Consider the following 18,248-nt stretch of genomic DNA (forward strand, 5'->3'; position numbering starts at 1 on the left):
TGCATGTAATAAAATCCGACATAGAAGAACATATACAATCAATAACATCAATTTCACATTTGTGGATTGAGTATGGAAACTTTCAAACAATCAAAAAATAAGAATTAGTACATAAAGAAAAAAACATAAAGCAATTATCAATATTGACAGAAAACCAGTTATTTTGTCACTGGGGTACTGGGTTGAACCGAAACTAGAAATAGGTCCAACTGTCACTCTATTCCAGTTAATGCTAAGAGTGATCTTGCAAAAAATATAAGAAGTAAAGCAAGTAAACAGTATTCGTTAGCGATTAGAATAAATTACGCTACAGGGGGAATGAACAAACAACATGAGATGAGGGTGCTTCAAACAAGTAACACAGGCCCATCGGTGGACAATGCCACATAAGTAACAAGGTCCCGGTAAATCACAAATGTTCTGTAAAGGACCTCGTTTCCCCTCTGGTTGAAAGAAGCGTTTCGGCGGAACAGAATCAGTGAAAAGTACTCTTCATGTGGAAGGAATGTACTCCGCCTTCATCAGGGCGATAATTAGCAGGACCCTAAGGTAGGTGGTATAGATGGGAGCCGTTTGAGGCTTATTGATTGGGGTGTGTAGGGTGTACACGAATGGCTGAGGCGAGGAAGTGGGAAGAAACACTGGAGACTTGTGGTGATCCAGTTGTCATCATCCCTGGGCTGGCAAAACGTCTGGAGCCTGAAGGGTGTCTTCTTCATAAAAGAGTGGAGAGACAAGAAGAAGGGTGGCCAGTTCACATGGTGACTGGAGACATCTGGGTCCACACAGACCAGTTGTGGATGAGAACTCCGATTAGTTGGTTCTTGTCGTTGTGGGAACCTCAATGTGCGATGCTGTATTCATGAGGAGCGCGGCTCCCCGATCATAGCAAAAAGGAGGAGAGACCGCGGGGAAACTGCTGCGTGTCTTGCTCTCTACAGCCTGCCGTGTGAGTTCAGGCTGAAGACAAGGAAGAGCCGAAGGAGGACGGTTGTCCTGGCAACCACGTTGACATCCACAGCTCAGCCAGTTTTGTTAATAACATTATTTTAGGCTCTTCATCTTTCCAGATTTTGTATGCACACAAGACTACATTATGCCGAATGTCTGCTGGTGTTCAGTGAGATTTTTGAATATCTTGCAATGTTTAAAATAGGCATTTTTAGCTTGCATTTCAGAGGAACAAAGGTGATTTCAAAGTGCTTTTTGAGCTAACAGGCACTGCTGTTTTTCCTTTGGCACCACGTTTCACTCATGGCGCTTCTGGCCCACCACTCGCACACTGGTGGGTGGCAGGTTAGGCGACCATTTTGGTGTGCGCAAAACTGCGCGGTTTTCCTGGATTCTGGTGCAAATGTGGGCTTTTCAGCCATCTTGGATTTTCTAAGCCCACAGCACCAAATGTTGTAGCATAATGATTCAAACGTGGGTCAAGAGACCTGACAGGGAGGGTAAGGTTGGGACTACACTTTTGATAAGCATACCATTTGTTGAATGATGATGGTTCTGTTATTTCATGTTATTAAACCAATAAAGAAATTTAAAAAAAAAAATCCGGTGACGCCAACCCTCGACGGAGGCCCTCGAGGGACAATGGATCGACGTCATCCACGCAGGCCAAGCAGCACATCTGTGGTCATTACCTGTCATGGATGTGGAATACGTCGGAGGAACATCCCATCGAAAGAACGTTACCAGATAAGGTAAGTAACTTGTTCGTCTAGCTTCTCATGTAACAATTTTATGTTGCCCTTTCCTCGATGAATGGCTGGTGGCAGTGGTTTACTTTTCACTACCGTGGTGTGCATTTACTGCGGGCTGCATTCACAGCTGCAGTACAGCACCCAAGGGTACAGTTTTTGTCAAACTTTCCTGGTCTTCTTTTTTCGCCATTTCTTTGTGGAAAGGTCCTTCTTGAGATTTACTCTGCATGCCAAACCGAGTTTGGTCCCTTTGTTCGCTTTGCCTTTGGCGGGATTCACGAGTGAAGCCTGCCTCTGGCTCCAAAGTGTCAGGTGGGGACAGAAAGTGAGGGAGGTGCCCGAAGATCCCCTGTGCTTAGTCTCGTAGGAGACCCAAATGCACTCTGTGGTGATTGGCCAGCTGACTGTCCGGCAAGGACAGCCACCCTGCCGGGTGACTGACAGCTAGGCTGTAATGAATGGGAGAAACCTGCATAAAAAGAGAGGCTTTTTGGCTTAGAAGGCAGATTCGACCACTGGACGAAGGAATCCAAAGAAGAACTTGAAGAACAGAGAAGCCCCTGCAAGGACGACTTCTCCCTTTCAGTTGGAGGGACCAATCAACTCCGAAGTAAGCCACCTGGACATCCTCTCAGAACTGGTTGAGTTTCCACAGAGATGCTGCTGGAAACTGAATAGCCAGGGAGAGGAACACCAGATCATGTGCGTTGCTTTTATGCTGGCCAAGAGCTCCAGGAAGATACTCCGGACTCCTAGGAAGGACGACTGACCGAGCCTGAGCCCCCTCAACAGAGTGCGGTATCACAGATGCAAGGAAAGTCCATCTCGACAGTCAGAAACCACGGTGTTGCTATTTGCGGTAGTCGTGAGGAGCTAAAACACCGAAGTGCCACTTGTTTGAAGATTGCCGGTTGCGAGAAGTGACCATCCCATTGCAGTGTAGGTGTCCCCAGAAGTCCTCCCTCTTGTCCCCACGACTGAGGCCCAGGAACAGTGAGATCTGCAGAGTTACAAAACCCACACGATCGGGCGGGTATTAAACTACCCAATTTTGAAGTGTACTACCTTTCTGATGACACCACATCAGAGTCCAGACTATTGAGGATGGAATGTACACCATATTTCCTGAATGAATGGATGTGGGTAACAGAGCCACCGAAAAGTAGGAGAGCGGCATTACTGACCCTGGGAAAGAAGATCTGGCATAGAACCTGTGTAAAGTTGGGAAGCCGGACACCGTGCTCTCCGCAGGTCCCTCTGGTGACATTGCAGGGGATAGACGACCAACTGAGACGCGCCATAAAGGAACACTGGGAACCGGTAGGGGTGACAACAGTAGGGGATGTGTGGCAAGGAGGTGGCAGAATAGAGTTTGATAGCTTAAGAGAGGACAAAGGTCTACACAGCGGGCAGTATATCACGTATGTGAGGCTGATGGCAATGCTAAAAAAGACGTGGTCAGAAGTAGAACTGGCCCAGCAGCCAGACGAGGCCATAGAAATGTTCCAAGCAGTGTCAGACGGGGGTCACGAGATCTCCAGAATTTAGGAATTATTGATGTCTGAAGTGGGAAAAGAGGTGGTTCAGACGAGGCGAGACTGGGAAGAGGAAAGGGGAGACATAAGTGATGGTCTATGGGAAAGCATGCAAGGGTATCACAAAAAAGTTTCGAGGAATGCCCGACTACAACAGATTCAACTGTATATCACTCATAGAGCATATATGACCACCAAGAGAATTGCTAAGTTTGCAAATGCGGCTACACAGCGTTGCCCGAAATGTGGGGTGGAAAATGCCAGGATGGTACACATGTTTTGGGCTTGTCCCAAAATAGCAAGATATTGGAAGGAAATAGCAGACCGACTGGCTACCAAAGGGATTGAACTGGTGGTAGACTCCTTGTAGGCATGTATGGTGGGGGACTGCCCTAGACCACGCAAACTCGAGCATGTGTGCAAGCTCAAAGATCTGGCCTATATTTTAGCGAAACGAAGGATAGCCATGGGATGAAAAGCTCAGGCGAGACCCAATGTAGATACCTGGTGGAGGGACCTCCTGCAGTGTGCTGAGGCAGAAACAGTGGTCTGGAGGGAGGCATCATGTAGAGGGGTTGATGAGGATGTGGAAACATTGATGGCATGGCAGCATTTGATTGCATCACTGACGGGCCTGGGACCCGACGAATTGGACACGATAGCTCCCTGGATTATGGAGAAGAACAGACAGTTGTGGACTAGTGGACCGTGTTGGCCCCTTATAGAGACTTTAAAGGGGGGAGGGGAGAAAAGGTAGGGTGTTGGGGTTTGAGTAGTTTATGCACCATGTTAAGGTGCACTGTTTGTTTGTTATGAAACTAATAAAATGTTTACAAAAAAAAAAGAGCGGCACAGGAACAGAAGTCATCTGCTGCACTTTTCTTCAATCTAAAGGTACTGTAAAGTCTGAGAGAACTTAACTCTTGTTGTGCCACCTTGCCTGTCCTCGTTGGAGACTTGTCTTGGTTGCATCTGTAGAGTTGCCAACAGCTTCTTTACTTCACAAGCATAATCGGCTTGTGGCCCTACTTTGATTTTCTTCTTAAACTACAAAGACTTCTAAAAAATTTTGCAAGACTTTTACTTACCTGCAAGAAGTGCTTTAGTTCACCTTGACTTTTGCTAACTTAAACATTAGCTGGCCTGGCTCCCTGAATGACTCTTCTCTCATCTGCTTAAATTGTTGTGTCCTCCTTCCAGAAAGGGGTTAACTAACTTTGCATTGGGGGGGTTACCAAAAGTACTTGCCTGCTTCAGAGTATTTGTATGATCTCTACTTTTGCTGTAATAACCTTTTCCTTTGACCTACCCCAAAGAATATTCTAAATGCAACAGTGATATATTAATGTCCCCAGCACCCTAGCTATTGACGTCACCTGAGGGTGTAGGTTGTGTCTGTGGGCCATCCCAAAAGGGTACTTACTGATTTAGAAACTTGAAGTATATTTGTGTTGTGTTATATTGCTCCCTTCTGAAGAAGGCTTACTCTAACTGACTGATAAATTAGTAATTGTTTATTCAAGAAATCTTATGTGTAAGAGTTTTTTTGAATACTTGTCACTGTGAATCTCTGTAACTCCCTAGAGCTCACATTGACCCCTCTTGAGATAAGCCTGGCTGCTCAACACGCTACCAACCTGTGTAGGACAAACTTACACCAAAGGTTGGGTTCCTATTGCCAGGAGATCAGGGTTGTTGTAGTGCACCCAAAGGGCAGTGCATACAATCTTGCCTAACAGATAGAATAACATTTGGATCCCTAAACCTTAAGGACCTCAATTCACCCCACAAACGCTCAATGCTAGCACAACAATTCAAACTGTTGAAATTGGACTTACTGTTTGCCCAAGTAACTAAGTAGACCCAGGGGGAGGAGGGCAAGATAATGAGTAGAGGCATCAGAGATGCTATTTGGGCGTAGGGGACTGGAAAGAAAGGGGGAGTTGGTATCCTGTATAAGAAGTCTATTGGCTTCCAAATACAGCACGTTTACAGACATGAGCTGGGTAGATATTTGGCCCTCAAGGGCACGCTGCGGTCACATACTGTCACCTTTTGATCACCCTATGCCCTGAACCAAAACCAATTGCAATTTAGTGAGTCTTTGCTTTATTTCTTAGAGGGCAGGAGGGAGGGCACACTGGTCTGTGGAGGAGACCTCAATATGATAGCGGACCCCACCTGGGATTGGGAATCAATGAGATTGAACGACCAAATGCCACACAAGAAGATAGATTCCTAAGCCAGGTAGGGGAACACCATCTCATAGACTCCTGGAGGGCAACACACCCGGAATGTAGGGCCTTCATCTTTTACTCTCCCCCACATCAAACATATTCTCGTATTGACTACTTGCTGGTTGGGGCAGAAAGAGAACACCTTGTGCTTGACGCCTCCATAGAGATAGTGGCGTGGTCGGACCACGAACTCTGCACGTTAGACCTGGACCTAGGTCCACCGGATAGCACAGAGCAGAGATGGGTGTGCAATGACTCTTTGCAAACACCCAGTGTTCAAAGACACATTCAGAGAGGCGATCAAAAACCTTTTCGACTTGACTGACAATGATATTTCACAAAACACGATTTGGGAGGCGGCGAAGGCCACGCTAAGAGAGGTACTGATATCAGAGGGGGTGCACAGAAAGAGAATCCAATTGAAAAGGGAAATAGAATTGAAAACCGAGATTGTGCATCATGAGTGGAAACTCTGCTCTCTGACAGAGGGGGCACACCCAATTTTGGACCATGTAAAAATGCTTTGGGAGGAGTTGAAAGATATTTGGCAGAAAAGAGCTCTGACACAATTGAGACTATTGAAACAAAGATTTTACGAGAGAGGCGACAAAGCCCACACCATGCTGGCCAACTGCTTACGGAAACAAAGGGCAGATAGAGTGGTATATAAAATTAGAAGCGAGGCAAGGCCTAATCCTGACCAGCCCCAGGGATATAACAAATAGTTTCTTGAGATTTTACACTAGCTTATATACAGCCGAAAAACATAGCACAGAGTCAGAAATCGAAGAGTACCTATCGAGCTTGCCCCGGCCCCTGATAGCTCAGGTTCATTTAAATGTACTCAGTGCCCCAATATAGACTGAAGAGGTTAAATATGCCATCCCATTTCGAAGCGGGCTCGGCTTCCAGGCAGCCCGGACGTGTACACCCCAGCTTTCTACAAAGCAAACTCCAGTGCCCTCACCCCTTACTTAACTAAACCCTTGAACTCAATATTAGAGAGTGGTCAGGCCCCTCCTTCATTTGCTGAGTTGAGAATAGTTGTGATCCCCAAAGAGGGCAAAGACGCCTTAGAATGCACATCTTACGGCCCAATTTCTCTTAAACTTGGACGCCAAACTCTACGCCAGTCTCTTAGCCTCCCGACTGACTCAGGTTCATCCCCAGCAGGTCCACACAGACCATTTGGCTACATAAAAGGAAGGCAAGGGGTGGATAAGGTACGGAAAACCCTGGAACTCATGGTTCACCCCGACAAGGAAGAAGAATGCCCCACTTTGAGGTCTGTCGATGCCGAAAAGGCATTCGACCGCTTTGAGTTGCCTTTTTTCAACGCAGTAATGAGATGGGCAGGTCTGGGTGAGGTATGGGCTCAGGGTGCAAGTACATTATACCGCAATGCATCAGCAAAAGTCCTCGTTAATGGCATCCCCTCTGACTCCTTTGCTTTAACGCAAGGCACGTGACATTGCTGGCCCCTCTCCTCATTACTGTATGCCCTGGTAATGGAGCCCTTTGCACAGAAAGTGTGGTCAAACTCCCGGTATGGTAAGGGGAGGGAAAGAATATAAATTGAAAATGTTGCAGACGAAATCCTGACATACCTTACACACCCGTTGGAATCCGTCCCTGCCCTATTTAGAACCATGCAGGAGTACGGAAGACTATCAGAATTCCGAGTCAATTTAAAGAAAACAATTGCGTTACCCCTTCACCTGACCACCACCCTTCCATCTCAGCTCACAGTGAGGTGGGGCTTCCAAGTGCACACACACAGGTGATTAGATACCTGGGGGTGAACATTACATCGACTCTAAGCAACCTGTTCCAAGCGGACTTTGGGCCCCTGTGGAACACTGTTAAGTCCGATCTGAACAGATGGTCCAAACGATCACTATCTTGGGCAGCAAGGTTTACATCCATCAAAATGAACATTCTCCCCAAATTCCTCTTCCAGTCCCTGCCAGTAGTCGTCCCTGAATTTCTTTTGGTAGAAATCAAGCAAACATTCTTAGTCTTTCTATGGGCAGACTCTAATCCCAGAATTCCATACAGGACTCTAATCCTACCAAAAGATGAGGGAGGCGCATGGTTTTCCGACTTCTCAGAATATTATAGAACTGCCCAACTTGGGATTCTCACTGACCACCTCTGGGAAAACTCAGAAAAACAGTGGGTTACCCCAGTGGGTTACCCTGGAGAACACTCTCTTCGCTCCGGTAACATTGGGCAAGTGGTTGTGGGTTCCACGCGCCTCCATGCCCCGCAAGGTTTGGGAAAACCCAGTCCTGACCGTGCTATGGACTATGTGGGGCCCTCGCGATACATGAAGGGAATAACAATGTGGCCCTCCCCCCTCAGCTGTATTTGGTCCCCCCAATACGCGATTACCTTAGTGCAGTCCCCTGTTTCCAACTGTTATATGAAGAAGGTTTAGTTAGAGCCGGGAAAATGTGGAAGAAGGGTCCTCTCGAAAGAGGAACTAGAACAAGCACTGCATGGCATCTCAATCCCCCCTTCATTTATTTACAACTAAAGAGTACCTTCCATGACCCTCGATGGGGCGATTCCTTGCGTCGCCCCCTTACTGCATTTGAACAAATCTTAGCAAAGAACCGAGGCTTGAGGGGATTGATCGCTGACCTATATAATGCACTCCACACTATGGGCCACCTGACACGTCCAAACCAAATGGGACACGGACCTTGCACTTCACGACTCTCCAAATGTATGGCAGGCGATTCACAGAGGAGTGTGGCTTCATCTATTTCCATGCAATACAAAATGCACAATGTCAAATTGTTGTTAATATGGCACTAGACACCTTTCCATAATGTACCCGTATTGTTGGAGGGGATGTGGGAAAGTGTGCGATTACTGGCACCAATGGTAGAACTGTGTGCATGTCAAGACGTATTGGAGCGAAGTCTTTGGGTGGATTTGAGCAGTAGACGGGATTTCCAGGATGCTTTCCCCATTATTGGTACTGTTTAGCATTGAATCAGATGGGGATGACTCATACACATTGCTAACACACATGCCTCACAACCTTTTCTTGCCAGCTACGGTATCTCTGACGAACAGGTGGAAGTGTGCGGCCTTGCCCTCAAAAAGGGGAATGGATTACTCAAGCACACACCATTTATCAGATGGAGAGTCTTACCGCTGCCCTTCAAGATTCACGAAAGCACATTGACCTGATATGGTTCCCTTTCATAGAACATTATGCAACTTACTGAGAATCCTTGCTGGACACACTTTAGTAAGTAACAGTTCAGAGTTCAGAACCGGCTGCATTGAGTTCGTGCCACGTCTTTACGCAAATCACTCTCCTCTTTGAACTGGGGGCCATGAGAATGTGTCTGGTCCGGGAGTAGGTTATATTGGCGCGTGGCGGATACGTGGGATATGTAAGTGTTAAAAGTGGACTATTTCAATCAACGCTACATTCTATATTCTTCCTCAAGATCAGTTGGAGGCAGGAGAGGGGACAGGACGGGAGGGGAGAGGGTGGGGGAAGGGGAATGGTAGGGGAAAGTTAAATAAAAACACTTTTTTACTCGCTGACGCATCCATTGTTTGACATACCATGTTACTATTGTAATGCATCCAAAACGTGTTTTTGATCCTTGTCACATTTGATGTAAAACCAATAAAAAACCATCCGAGAGGATGTCCAGACGAGTTGACTTTGGGGTTGATTGGTCCCACCAACCCAAGGAGAGAAGTGGTCCTTGCAGGGCTTCTCTAGTCGAGGCGAATTCGGAGCTTCAGCACAAAAACAGGGCTTCATCTGGCAAACCGACGGTCCATGAGTTGCAGCAGGCGTCTCTTCCAAGTTTTTCTTCGGATTTCCTCCGTCCAGTGCTGGACTCTGCCGTCCAAGCAAAAACCCTCACCTTTTTATGCAGGTTCATCCCATTCATTCGCAGCCAAGCTGTCAATCACACAGCGGATGGCTGTCCTCCAAGGACAACCCTCCAGCCATTCACCCTTGGGTGCATTCTTGTAACCAAGGAGACTAAGCACTGGGAGTTCCGGGCACCTCCCTCACTTCGTGCCCTTGCCAGACACTCTGGAGCCAGAGGCGGGCTTCACTCGTAAATCCTGCCAAAGACAAAATGAACAAAGAGACCAAACCTTGGTTGGCGCGCAGAGTAAATATCAAGAAGGACCTTTCCAAAAGAAATGGCAAAAAAAATGACCGGGGCCATTTTGACAAAATGGGCACCCATCGGTGCCTTACTGCAGCTGCGATTGCAGCCCGCGGTAAAAACACACAATGGTAGTAAAAGGTAAACCACTGCCACCAGCCATTAATTGTATAAAGGTTAACATAAAAATGTTACATGAGAAACTAGACAAAGGGGATACTGGGTAACCCCTTCCGCACTCTAGTGCAAGATAGTGTGTGCTGGGTCGAGAAAGTTACAAAATGCAAGTAAAGTCAATTTCACTTCACTGTTCTTGAAACAGTAGTTTCACCATGAGAAGGTATTTAAACCTTGGGGAAATCTAAGAGACTTCCGTGTGTCACTGAACTGAAGGTGCTTTGTGTCACAATGTAAAGATGATGCCTATGGAGTTTGTCAGACTCCAAAGTCAAAAGAAACAGAGTTCAAATCACAGAAAAATACATGGGAGAGTGGGAAAAAGGTCTCACTCTCTCCAGGTTAGAAATGAAGTCCAGCAAAAAGAGCTGGCTGTCTCTAAGGTAAAGGGAATTAGCACATTTCTGAGAATTTTCCCTTACAGTTAAACGTGTTAGGTGGGGAACTAATGCCCCAGCATAGGTTTTATAGAAGGATGTTGTGAATCCGTCGCGCCCAGTGCTTTGTTTAGGGGGAGGCCTACTATGATCTTCTATTACGCTCACCTGGTATCCACGGGGACGCCACCCAGCCCTGGTTGGATGATTTGCACTTTCAAACCCTCTCCCGGTCCCTTGATAAGGCCTCTTTATATTGTGAATGGTGGATTCTCGGTCCTGCTCCTTGTGGCAGGGGCGCGTAGATGTGGGGGGCGAGCAGCGACCAAGTTACTAAGTTACTTCACTGGTGCAAGCCCCCCCTGTGGGAATCGAGGCCTGCTGCGACTCCTTAGGTTTGCTGCTTTTCAGTCCTTATAATGCTGTTCTTATGTTCCTCTTAGTTCGAATAATAATGTCTTGCTTCTTTCCTTTTAGGTATGGAAAGGTATTTTGGTGTTGTCATGCAGTTTGAAGATGAGCATGGGCCGGGAGGCGAAATCACGGTGTGCGTGCGATGCTGTCCGGTGAGTAATACGCTATGCGCGGCGCTGTTTCACCTTTTATATTGCTAACCTGTGTCTTTTCTCTCCTTGCAGGTTGCGATGTTCCTCGCCGAGCGCCGTAATGTTCCAGCAATGATACTGACCAGATGATGACTACTCAGGTAAGAATTGTGTGGCTTTCTTCATTCGGGAGGAAACGTGAGTAAACGCTTACCAATGCTGTCTTTCTTTCTCCTCTTTCCAGGTTCTGGTATTCCAGGATGCATGCAGTGCCGGATGATGGAGTTCGTACCTTCAGGTGAGTGGAACTGAAGTCGGCGATGGATTGAAGACAGGATACTGTTCCAGGTAAGTTCCGTAGTGTTCTTCTCTCTCTGCAGGTCCTTGGTTTCAGGTAAAATGGCATCAAAGAACTGGACATGGTGAGCGTTATGCTGCCCACAGCAGAATAACGCAAAGCATGTTCTGCTGTTTGGGTGTGGTTTAAATAGTCTCAGGTAAAATAGTCCCAGGCCTGCCACACCCAAAGTAGTCCAGGTAAAGTAGTCCCAGGCCTGCCACCCAAAAGACTAGACGGCATAGCTCAGTTCCTTGTAACTGAGCTATGTGGGTGCCTCCATGTTGGCTGAACCCCCCACACCCCAAGTTAAATAGTCTGAAGTAAATAGTTCCATTCTAATGTTGGTCTTCATGATGGTTGAGCGCCTGGCGCCAAAGGCCCCAGGACTGACTCCAAGAGAGTCTTGGATGAGGTTTTATGGCCTTTGACCTGGCTCTAACTGTAAGGCTGACTTGCCAGTGAGGGCCAGGGGCAAGGGTCATGACACCTTCCGAACCTCTTCTATTGTAATTTCCTGGACTCCTAATGTCTCCTGCTCAGCCCCTCCCACTCTGGGAAAGTGAATTCCCTCTAGTAAGTCTATTTGTTGTTTGGCCAAGGGGTCTTGGGATGAATATAGGTCCACATAATAGTCCGCAAAGCAATCTTGGATTTCTTCTGTACTGGTGTTTCCGACCCTCAGGTAGTCTGTTATTACCCCAATAGTACTACTGCTCGCGGCCCTCCTTAATATTCGTGCCATAAGCGCCTCCGCCTTATTGGCCTACACGTAAAACTTCTGCCTGAAGTATAATGGCAAACCTTCCGTTCTTTGTCCTGAGGACACCCAGTAGTCCCACCACTTGTCTAAATGCCCTCATTCAATTCTTCTATGGAAGCCTCCTCCATCGGTCTCCTATTTTCCTCGACTTCCCCCTCCTGTTGGGCCTCCAGGGTCCTCAATTGCCTCTCCCTTTGGCCTTTGCAGCTATACATATCTAATGAGCCCAAAGAAAGCCTTAATCTTTCTCTCCGGTTCCTCCCTGACAGTTGGATCTCGCGGCAGCTCCCCCAGGAACCTCCACCTCCAGTCCCCCATCCTTTTCCCCAGTAGGCGCATCTACATTGACACTACCTCATGATCCGCTATTCCCAGGGGTCCTACCTCGACCCCCTCCACTGCCCTCATCAGCTTGGCAGAGACACCCATATATAATCGATACAGGATTGTGTCCCATGAACACTGGGCAGGAATGTATATCCCTCTTTGTTCCCCTTCACCCATCTCCAGACATCACGTAGTCCCAAGGTCTCAAACCTCTCTTGTAGGGCGACCGATGCCACTGCCCCCATACAGCCCGCCCAAGGATCTATCCCGAGCCCTATCCCAGGCCAGGTTGAGGTCTCCCAGTAGTATTATATGTCCCTTCGCAAAACCTTCCAGTATGTTTAGGAGTTCCCTCAGGAACGACTCCTGCACCGAATTAGGCCTGTAGACCAAGGCCATTTTATGACATTCGCATAAGGTCCCCCATTATTGAAACATATCTACCTCCTTGGTCCACCTTAGTTTCTGTCACCTTAAAATCCACTCCATTCCGGATGGCCAGGGCGACTCCTGATGTCTTATTAGGTCCTGAAGCCCGAAAAATGTGGGAGAACCCCAGCTATCTGTCTCGTCTGGTCCTTTTTCAGGAGGTGAGTCTCCTGAATCGCCAAGACGTCCGGCTCGGAGGATCTAACAAATTGCTCCAATTCTTTCCTCTTAAGTCGGTTATTCAACACCCTTACATTGTGTCGACTACTTGAATGGGAACTATTCTCATGCTCTGCCTTATCCCGTCCCTCCTCCCTCCCTGACCCTTGGTGTCTCCATCCCTTTCCCCTTCCATACAACCTTTCCCTTGTGTCTCAAACCCCAAATCCTGTGAACCCATCCATCCCTCCATCCATCCCTCCATCCCTCCATCCCTTTCCCTTATTCTAACCCTCATCCCAGGCCCCAACCTCAGAAGGCCCTCCACCCTCCTCCTCCTCTGCCCTGTCGAGCTCTCAACACCCCGGGCCACCCCACCCTTACTGAAGCCTAGATGGTTTGTCCCCCTGCACTCCCTCCACCCAAGATCATTCCTTAGCTTCCACCCCCCTTGCATTTCCATATGTTCCACTTCCGATGGTCAGGCTCCTTATCCATGTATCGGTCCACCGCCCTTAGTCTCTCCTCCCGCTTTTGCTTGTTGACCTCGCAGTGTGGCCCTCCTCCTGTGCGTCTCTCCTTGCGTTGACCACTCCCATAGCCTGGGCCTTGGATGGTTCTCGTTTTGGGAGGGGCCCTTTCCCTGCCGGTCCTCAGTCACATCCAGCTGCAGAAGGTCAACCCCCTCCTGTGGTGAAGTGTTCTGCTTCTGGGCCCGTTCCCATTCAAACAGCAAGCCAAAAGGGAAGGTCCATCTGTATTGAATTCCACGCCGGGCCAGGTCCCTGACCACAGCCCATCTGCCGTCTCTTGAGTAGGTTACTGGTGATCTGAGAGCCGTTATACATCACTGGCTCTTTTGCCCTGGCAGCGCGTAGTATCTCTTCCTTTTGTTCACATCTTATGAATGCCGCCAGGACGTCTCTCGCTCTTTCATTAGGGCCTTTAGCCGGTCTGCCTGTTCTGTGGATCCGATCAAGTTCTATTCCTTCTGGCTCTGCCCCTTCTAACAGACCTGCAAATATGTTCTGCGCTACTCCCTTCAAATCTGTGTCCACCCACAGTTTCCGGCAGGTCTTTAATCCATATATTGACCCTCCTTGATCTATTCTAGTTGTCTTCCATTTGTATTTCTAAATTCTGGATAGCTACACTGAGACGTTCTATGGCCTCTGAGTTTGCTGTGGTGTCTCTATCCACCTCCTAATGGTCCCTTTCTAGGAAATCGGTCTCTCCCCCAGCTAGCCCTCCGAAGTGGAACTGAGCTCCCGGTCCCCAACTGGATCTCGGAAGTTTCCCCACACTAGGCTTAGATGCACAGAGTATAGCTTGCCAAAGTCTCGCATCGCTGTCACTCTGTGTCCAGGGGGTGGGGGGTTTGAGCTCTGCCTGGACCCCTCCTTCTTGCCCCGGGTTGTATCCTCCTTACCTTTTGTTGTTTGTGGGGAGGGGGGCTCCTCCTTTCCCTCAATGGGCCTCAACGTCTCTTTTCTCCCTCTGGATGTGCACCGCAGAGGAACCGCTTGTTTTTCTGTTCAGGGCTGCACTACTTATTTTTCCTCCTCTGCTCCAGTGACAGGATGGGCTTTGGTCCCCCCTGCGGCTGCCTCCAGGCTGGGCCTGCGATGCCACAGGGCGCCACCGGGACACAAGACAACTGCGTCCCTCAGGCATCGGCTACAAATCCATTTGCCCAGTCCATATTCCTCGCCAGGGATCCACTCCGCTCTGCTGGCTTCCCTGCTCGTTCCTCCGAGCCTGCAGGTCAGTAGTAGTGAGCACTTAAAGGCCCCCAGGTAGTGGCACCTAACAGGGTGCCAGTCACTGCACAATCGTGTCGGCCCGTTTACTCTTCAAGGCGGACGCCCCTCTGTGCTCTCCCCTCGGTACGCCTTCCAAGGTTGCTGTCCTGTGTTGCCAGGAACCTCCAGGCCACCCATGATGCTGCGTCGCTGACACTGGGCCCTGTGCAAGTGGGCCAAAATGCTGCTTCTAAGTGGGAACCGCCCCACTCTGCGGCTTCCCCTCGGCTTGTCTTCTCCGCTTGCGGAAGAACCTGCGTCTCCGATCTTCTCGATTCCTTTAAAGACTCCCGGGGGACTCCTCTTCCTCCTGCTCCTGCCAGCTGTGCTTCACAGCTCTCCAGGGGTGGTGGATTTGCTATTCACTGTTTGGCGGGGTCTGGAGCGCCTGCCTCTACATCTGTCCGATGTCGGTGGACATCTTGGAATCGGGCGTGGGATTTGAATTTATTGTTGAAATTTCTCGTGGGTGCTACATTTGAGCCCCTACATTCATGTTCTCTTAAATTGCTCACCCTTAAAGTGAGACAGGTGAGTGCCAGGTGTTGTCTGTTATTCCTACTTGGTTTTTCGTCGAAGAGAAGGTGACATTGAGAGTGGGACACTCGTTCCTTCAGAAGGTCTCTGTTTTTCAGCTCAAAAGATCCCGCCCCATCCAAGAATGAGAAGCAATTCCCTCAGCTGGCCCCGATGCAGTCTCTCTACTATGTCTCTCTGATGAGGAACCATCAGGAAAGATGACCATCCATTTGTTAGCTTTGTTGGTATCCATGCTGGCAGGGCTGTGACCAAAGGTGGGTTATTCTCAGAATGCTGTGATCTAGCTGTGAATGTTGTGCTCGACGGTATCGGGGCTCATTCTACCAGAGGTCTGGCTGCCACCTTTGCCCTGCAGGGGGTTGGGCCCTATCTTGAATATTTGCCAAGCTGCTATGTGGATTCTTCACTTGTTTGGCAAACATTGCTTTATTACCTTTAAGTGCAGGACGCCAGCTTCGATTGGGCAGTCTTCCAGAGTTTTCTGGTTTAGGTAGGGTCCTTTTGCTTTCCTTCCTTCAGATCCACGTACTGCTATGGGAATCCATCAGAGATGAGGAACCTGTGGGAGGAAGGAATCCATTAGAAGAACAAATTACTTACCTCAAAGTAATGTTCTTTCTGATGTTCCTCTCACAGATTGCTCATTGCCCTCCCAGTCTGCCCCACTTGGTGGATGGCTTTTATACCCCTCCTGGCCCTACTCACTCTGTTTTCTGCTGCCTCACCATTCACCTGGGGCGTGTCTGGTTTTGGGTATCCCAACTCAGGTTGGGAAGAAAAGTCCTAGTCCATTCAATTTCTGTTCACAATTCCATTCTCCTGCTTCCGTTCTGGGTTTTCTTGGTTGTACCTAGATGCATTCTGGGGATTGAATGTCCTGTAGAAGACCAAAGAACTCTGGCCAGAAAAAGTGCTGGGAGTTTTGACGGAAGGTGGTACCAACATTAACATTCCAAGCTTGTAAATGTTTAGGTCCTATGGTTTCACCACACCCCACTTCTGGAGTAGGAGCAGCTCTGGCATACTCCCGAGTATACCTCCCTTCTCAGGTCAGGAGGTGTCCCTATTCCCCCCGCCCCCTCTTCGCGCCACCCCCACCGCCGTCTGGGCCATGGCCCTAACCCTGTCACATTCCACAGCAGTACTTGCTGGAATATCCTCTTTATCACTGCTTGAGCTTCTGCTGCATCACAAGACCTGCCTCTACATCATTGGCACTGCAGAATGTAAGCTGTCAAAAAAACAAAGTATGCAAACCACTTGGTTTCAAGCACCTGGATTCCATTTTAAAAGGTACCAGAGTGATGTCCTCTCTTTAATCTTGGGCCTTATTGGTAGCGTAGGGCCTTATACATTAGAAAACACTGTATCAGGACCAGTATCGTGTTTAGCCAATGAGAAACCGTTTTGTCTCCCAGTTATTCCCATGAGAGCATGGAACCATTTAAGCCTATACAAGTCTGCAGGTACCTCTGTCGTCTGAATTGTCAATCTTTGTCTTCAAAGGTCCCAGTTAACCTTTTTACTTTTTTTGTTTCGACCCTCAAAGGGTAGAGTCAAACCATGAAAGGCACTCCGACTTTAACTGCTTTTTTTACCCATTGCTTTCGCCAAGTCATTTACTTTATTTTATGAACTATAAAGCTTCTTTTCACAATAGCCACTGGCTTGGATATCCCTTTATTGAAAGTGATTCTTTTTTATCCTTTAGATTTCTTTACCTTGCGCCCCTCCTAAAAGTTGACCTTGACTGCTCACTCACTACCACCAGGTGAAACTTAAGGAACACATTTTTTAATTTGACAAAGGTACGTTACCCCCAAACAGAAGGCTGCTATGATGGGTTTTCCGCCATGACATAGGGAGTTGCAAGAGAAGAATTCTTCAGTATTTTTCTAATGGTTATGCTCTTTGCACCAATTGTGTCTGAATGGGATTTTAAACATGAACAGTCTGTTCTGTATGTTTTCAGATGGCTATGCGGCTTCAAGGCTGACTTTGTCACAGATCGTTGATGCCCTTTTTGCATTGAAAGTGATCTCATCCATCTCAGTGCAGCTTGTCTTTGGAAACCTTTCCTGTCGCCAATGGACACAGTGCAGCTCTGTCTGCTCCACCCAATGCCTCTACGCACCCCACATTACAGGGTCGGTGTATATATAGGCTCCACACCCCGTGACCCGAGTTCCTTTTTACCATTGTGAGCTACATTGACGCTCTCAGCACAAATCCCATCTATAACCAAGCTGCGCTTCTGCAGTCAACAGCAAAATGGCTGTGCTGGCTCCTTTGAGCACCATTGCATCAAAACTGTGTTTTGCAGCCACAAAAGGATGGCTGCATCATCTTTCCAAACACCTATTGGGCGAGTTGGAGCAGGGAGCACACCGAGAAAGGTGCCAGGATGTGTTATTGTGTGCACCAAAAGAAGCGAATTGAAGAAAAAAAAACTGTGCTGCTCTGCTGTTTGCGAAAAGTTCCCATTGAAAAGGGAATATTTTACACTATAAAGGATGCTGCCCTGACGCTATTTTAATCTATTCCACATCGCATTGCTTTTATCAATAAGGCCCTGCCTTGCCCATCCATATTCACATTCTGCTTCAGCAGAAGAGAGCATTATCCCTGAATGACAGGCTAATATCAAGCCAAATCTGGGATATCCAAAGAAACTTCACTTTCAGCCGTGTGAGAAAAGCTTTTGTGTTACAAAATGTCAAAAATCAAGGCTTTAAAGAAATCCTAGCTCTATGGGCATATGTCAATTTCAATGAACCTGTGGTTTGAACAAACTGCTGGATAAAAGATACTGAATAGGGCTGCAAAACAATATTGGGGAGCCAGATGGAAGAGAAAAAACAATTTTAAAAGAGAAATCCTAGCAGCTTTCACCATGTGTCAAAATGGGCTTTTGCAAACCAAAAGAAAATGCCTGTTTTATAAGTACAATGTTGAATAAAAACTTGTCCCTGCCTAGCAATGTAAAGGGGGTTCTGCTGGGGAACATATATGGGATGTTTTATTCAACAGGGTTGTTTCTGATTTAGAACAAAATGAAAGCAAATAAAATAATTAAAATGCATTGGCTGGATTTTGCAAGCTCCAGAACAGGTCTTTCTGCTGGCTAAACTGAGGCCTCCCCCCAAAAGGAGCCACCATA

At 47.8% G+C, this 18,248-nt stretch overlaps 1 protein-coding gene across 6 annotated transcripts in view; it reads left to right on the forward strand.

Moving 5' to 3' along the window:
* Nucleotides 1-18,248, forward strand: part of SNX13 (sorting nexin 13) — a 2,094,218-nt gene that overhangs the window by 672,810 nt on the left and 1,403,160 nt on the right. The window lies entirely within an intron of this gene.

Source organism: Ambystoma mexicanum, chromosome 2q (genome assembly GCF_040938575.1).
Source record: "Ambystoma mexicanum isolate Mex_15411 chromosome 2q, UKY_AmexF1_1, whole genome shotgun sequence".
In the NCBI taxonomy this organism is placed as follows: Eukaryota; Metazoa; Chordata; class Amphibia; order Caudata; family Ambystomatidae; genus Ambystoma; species Ambystoma mexicanum.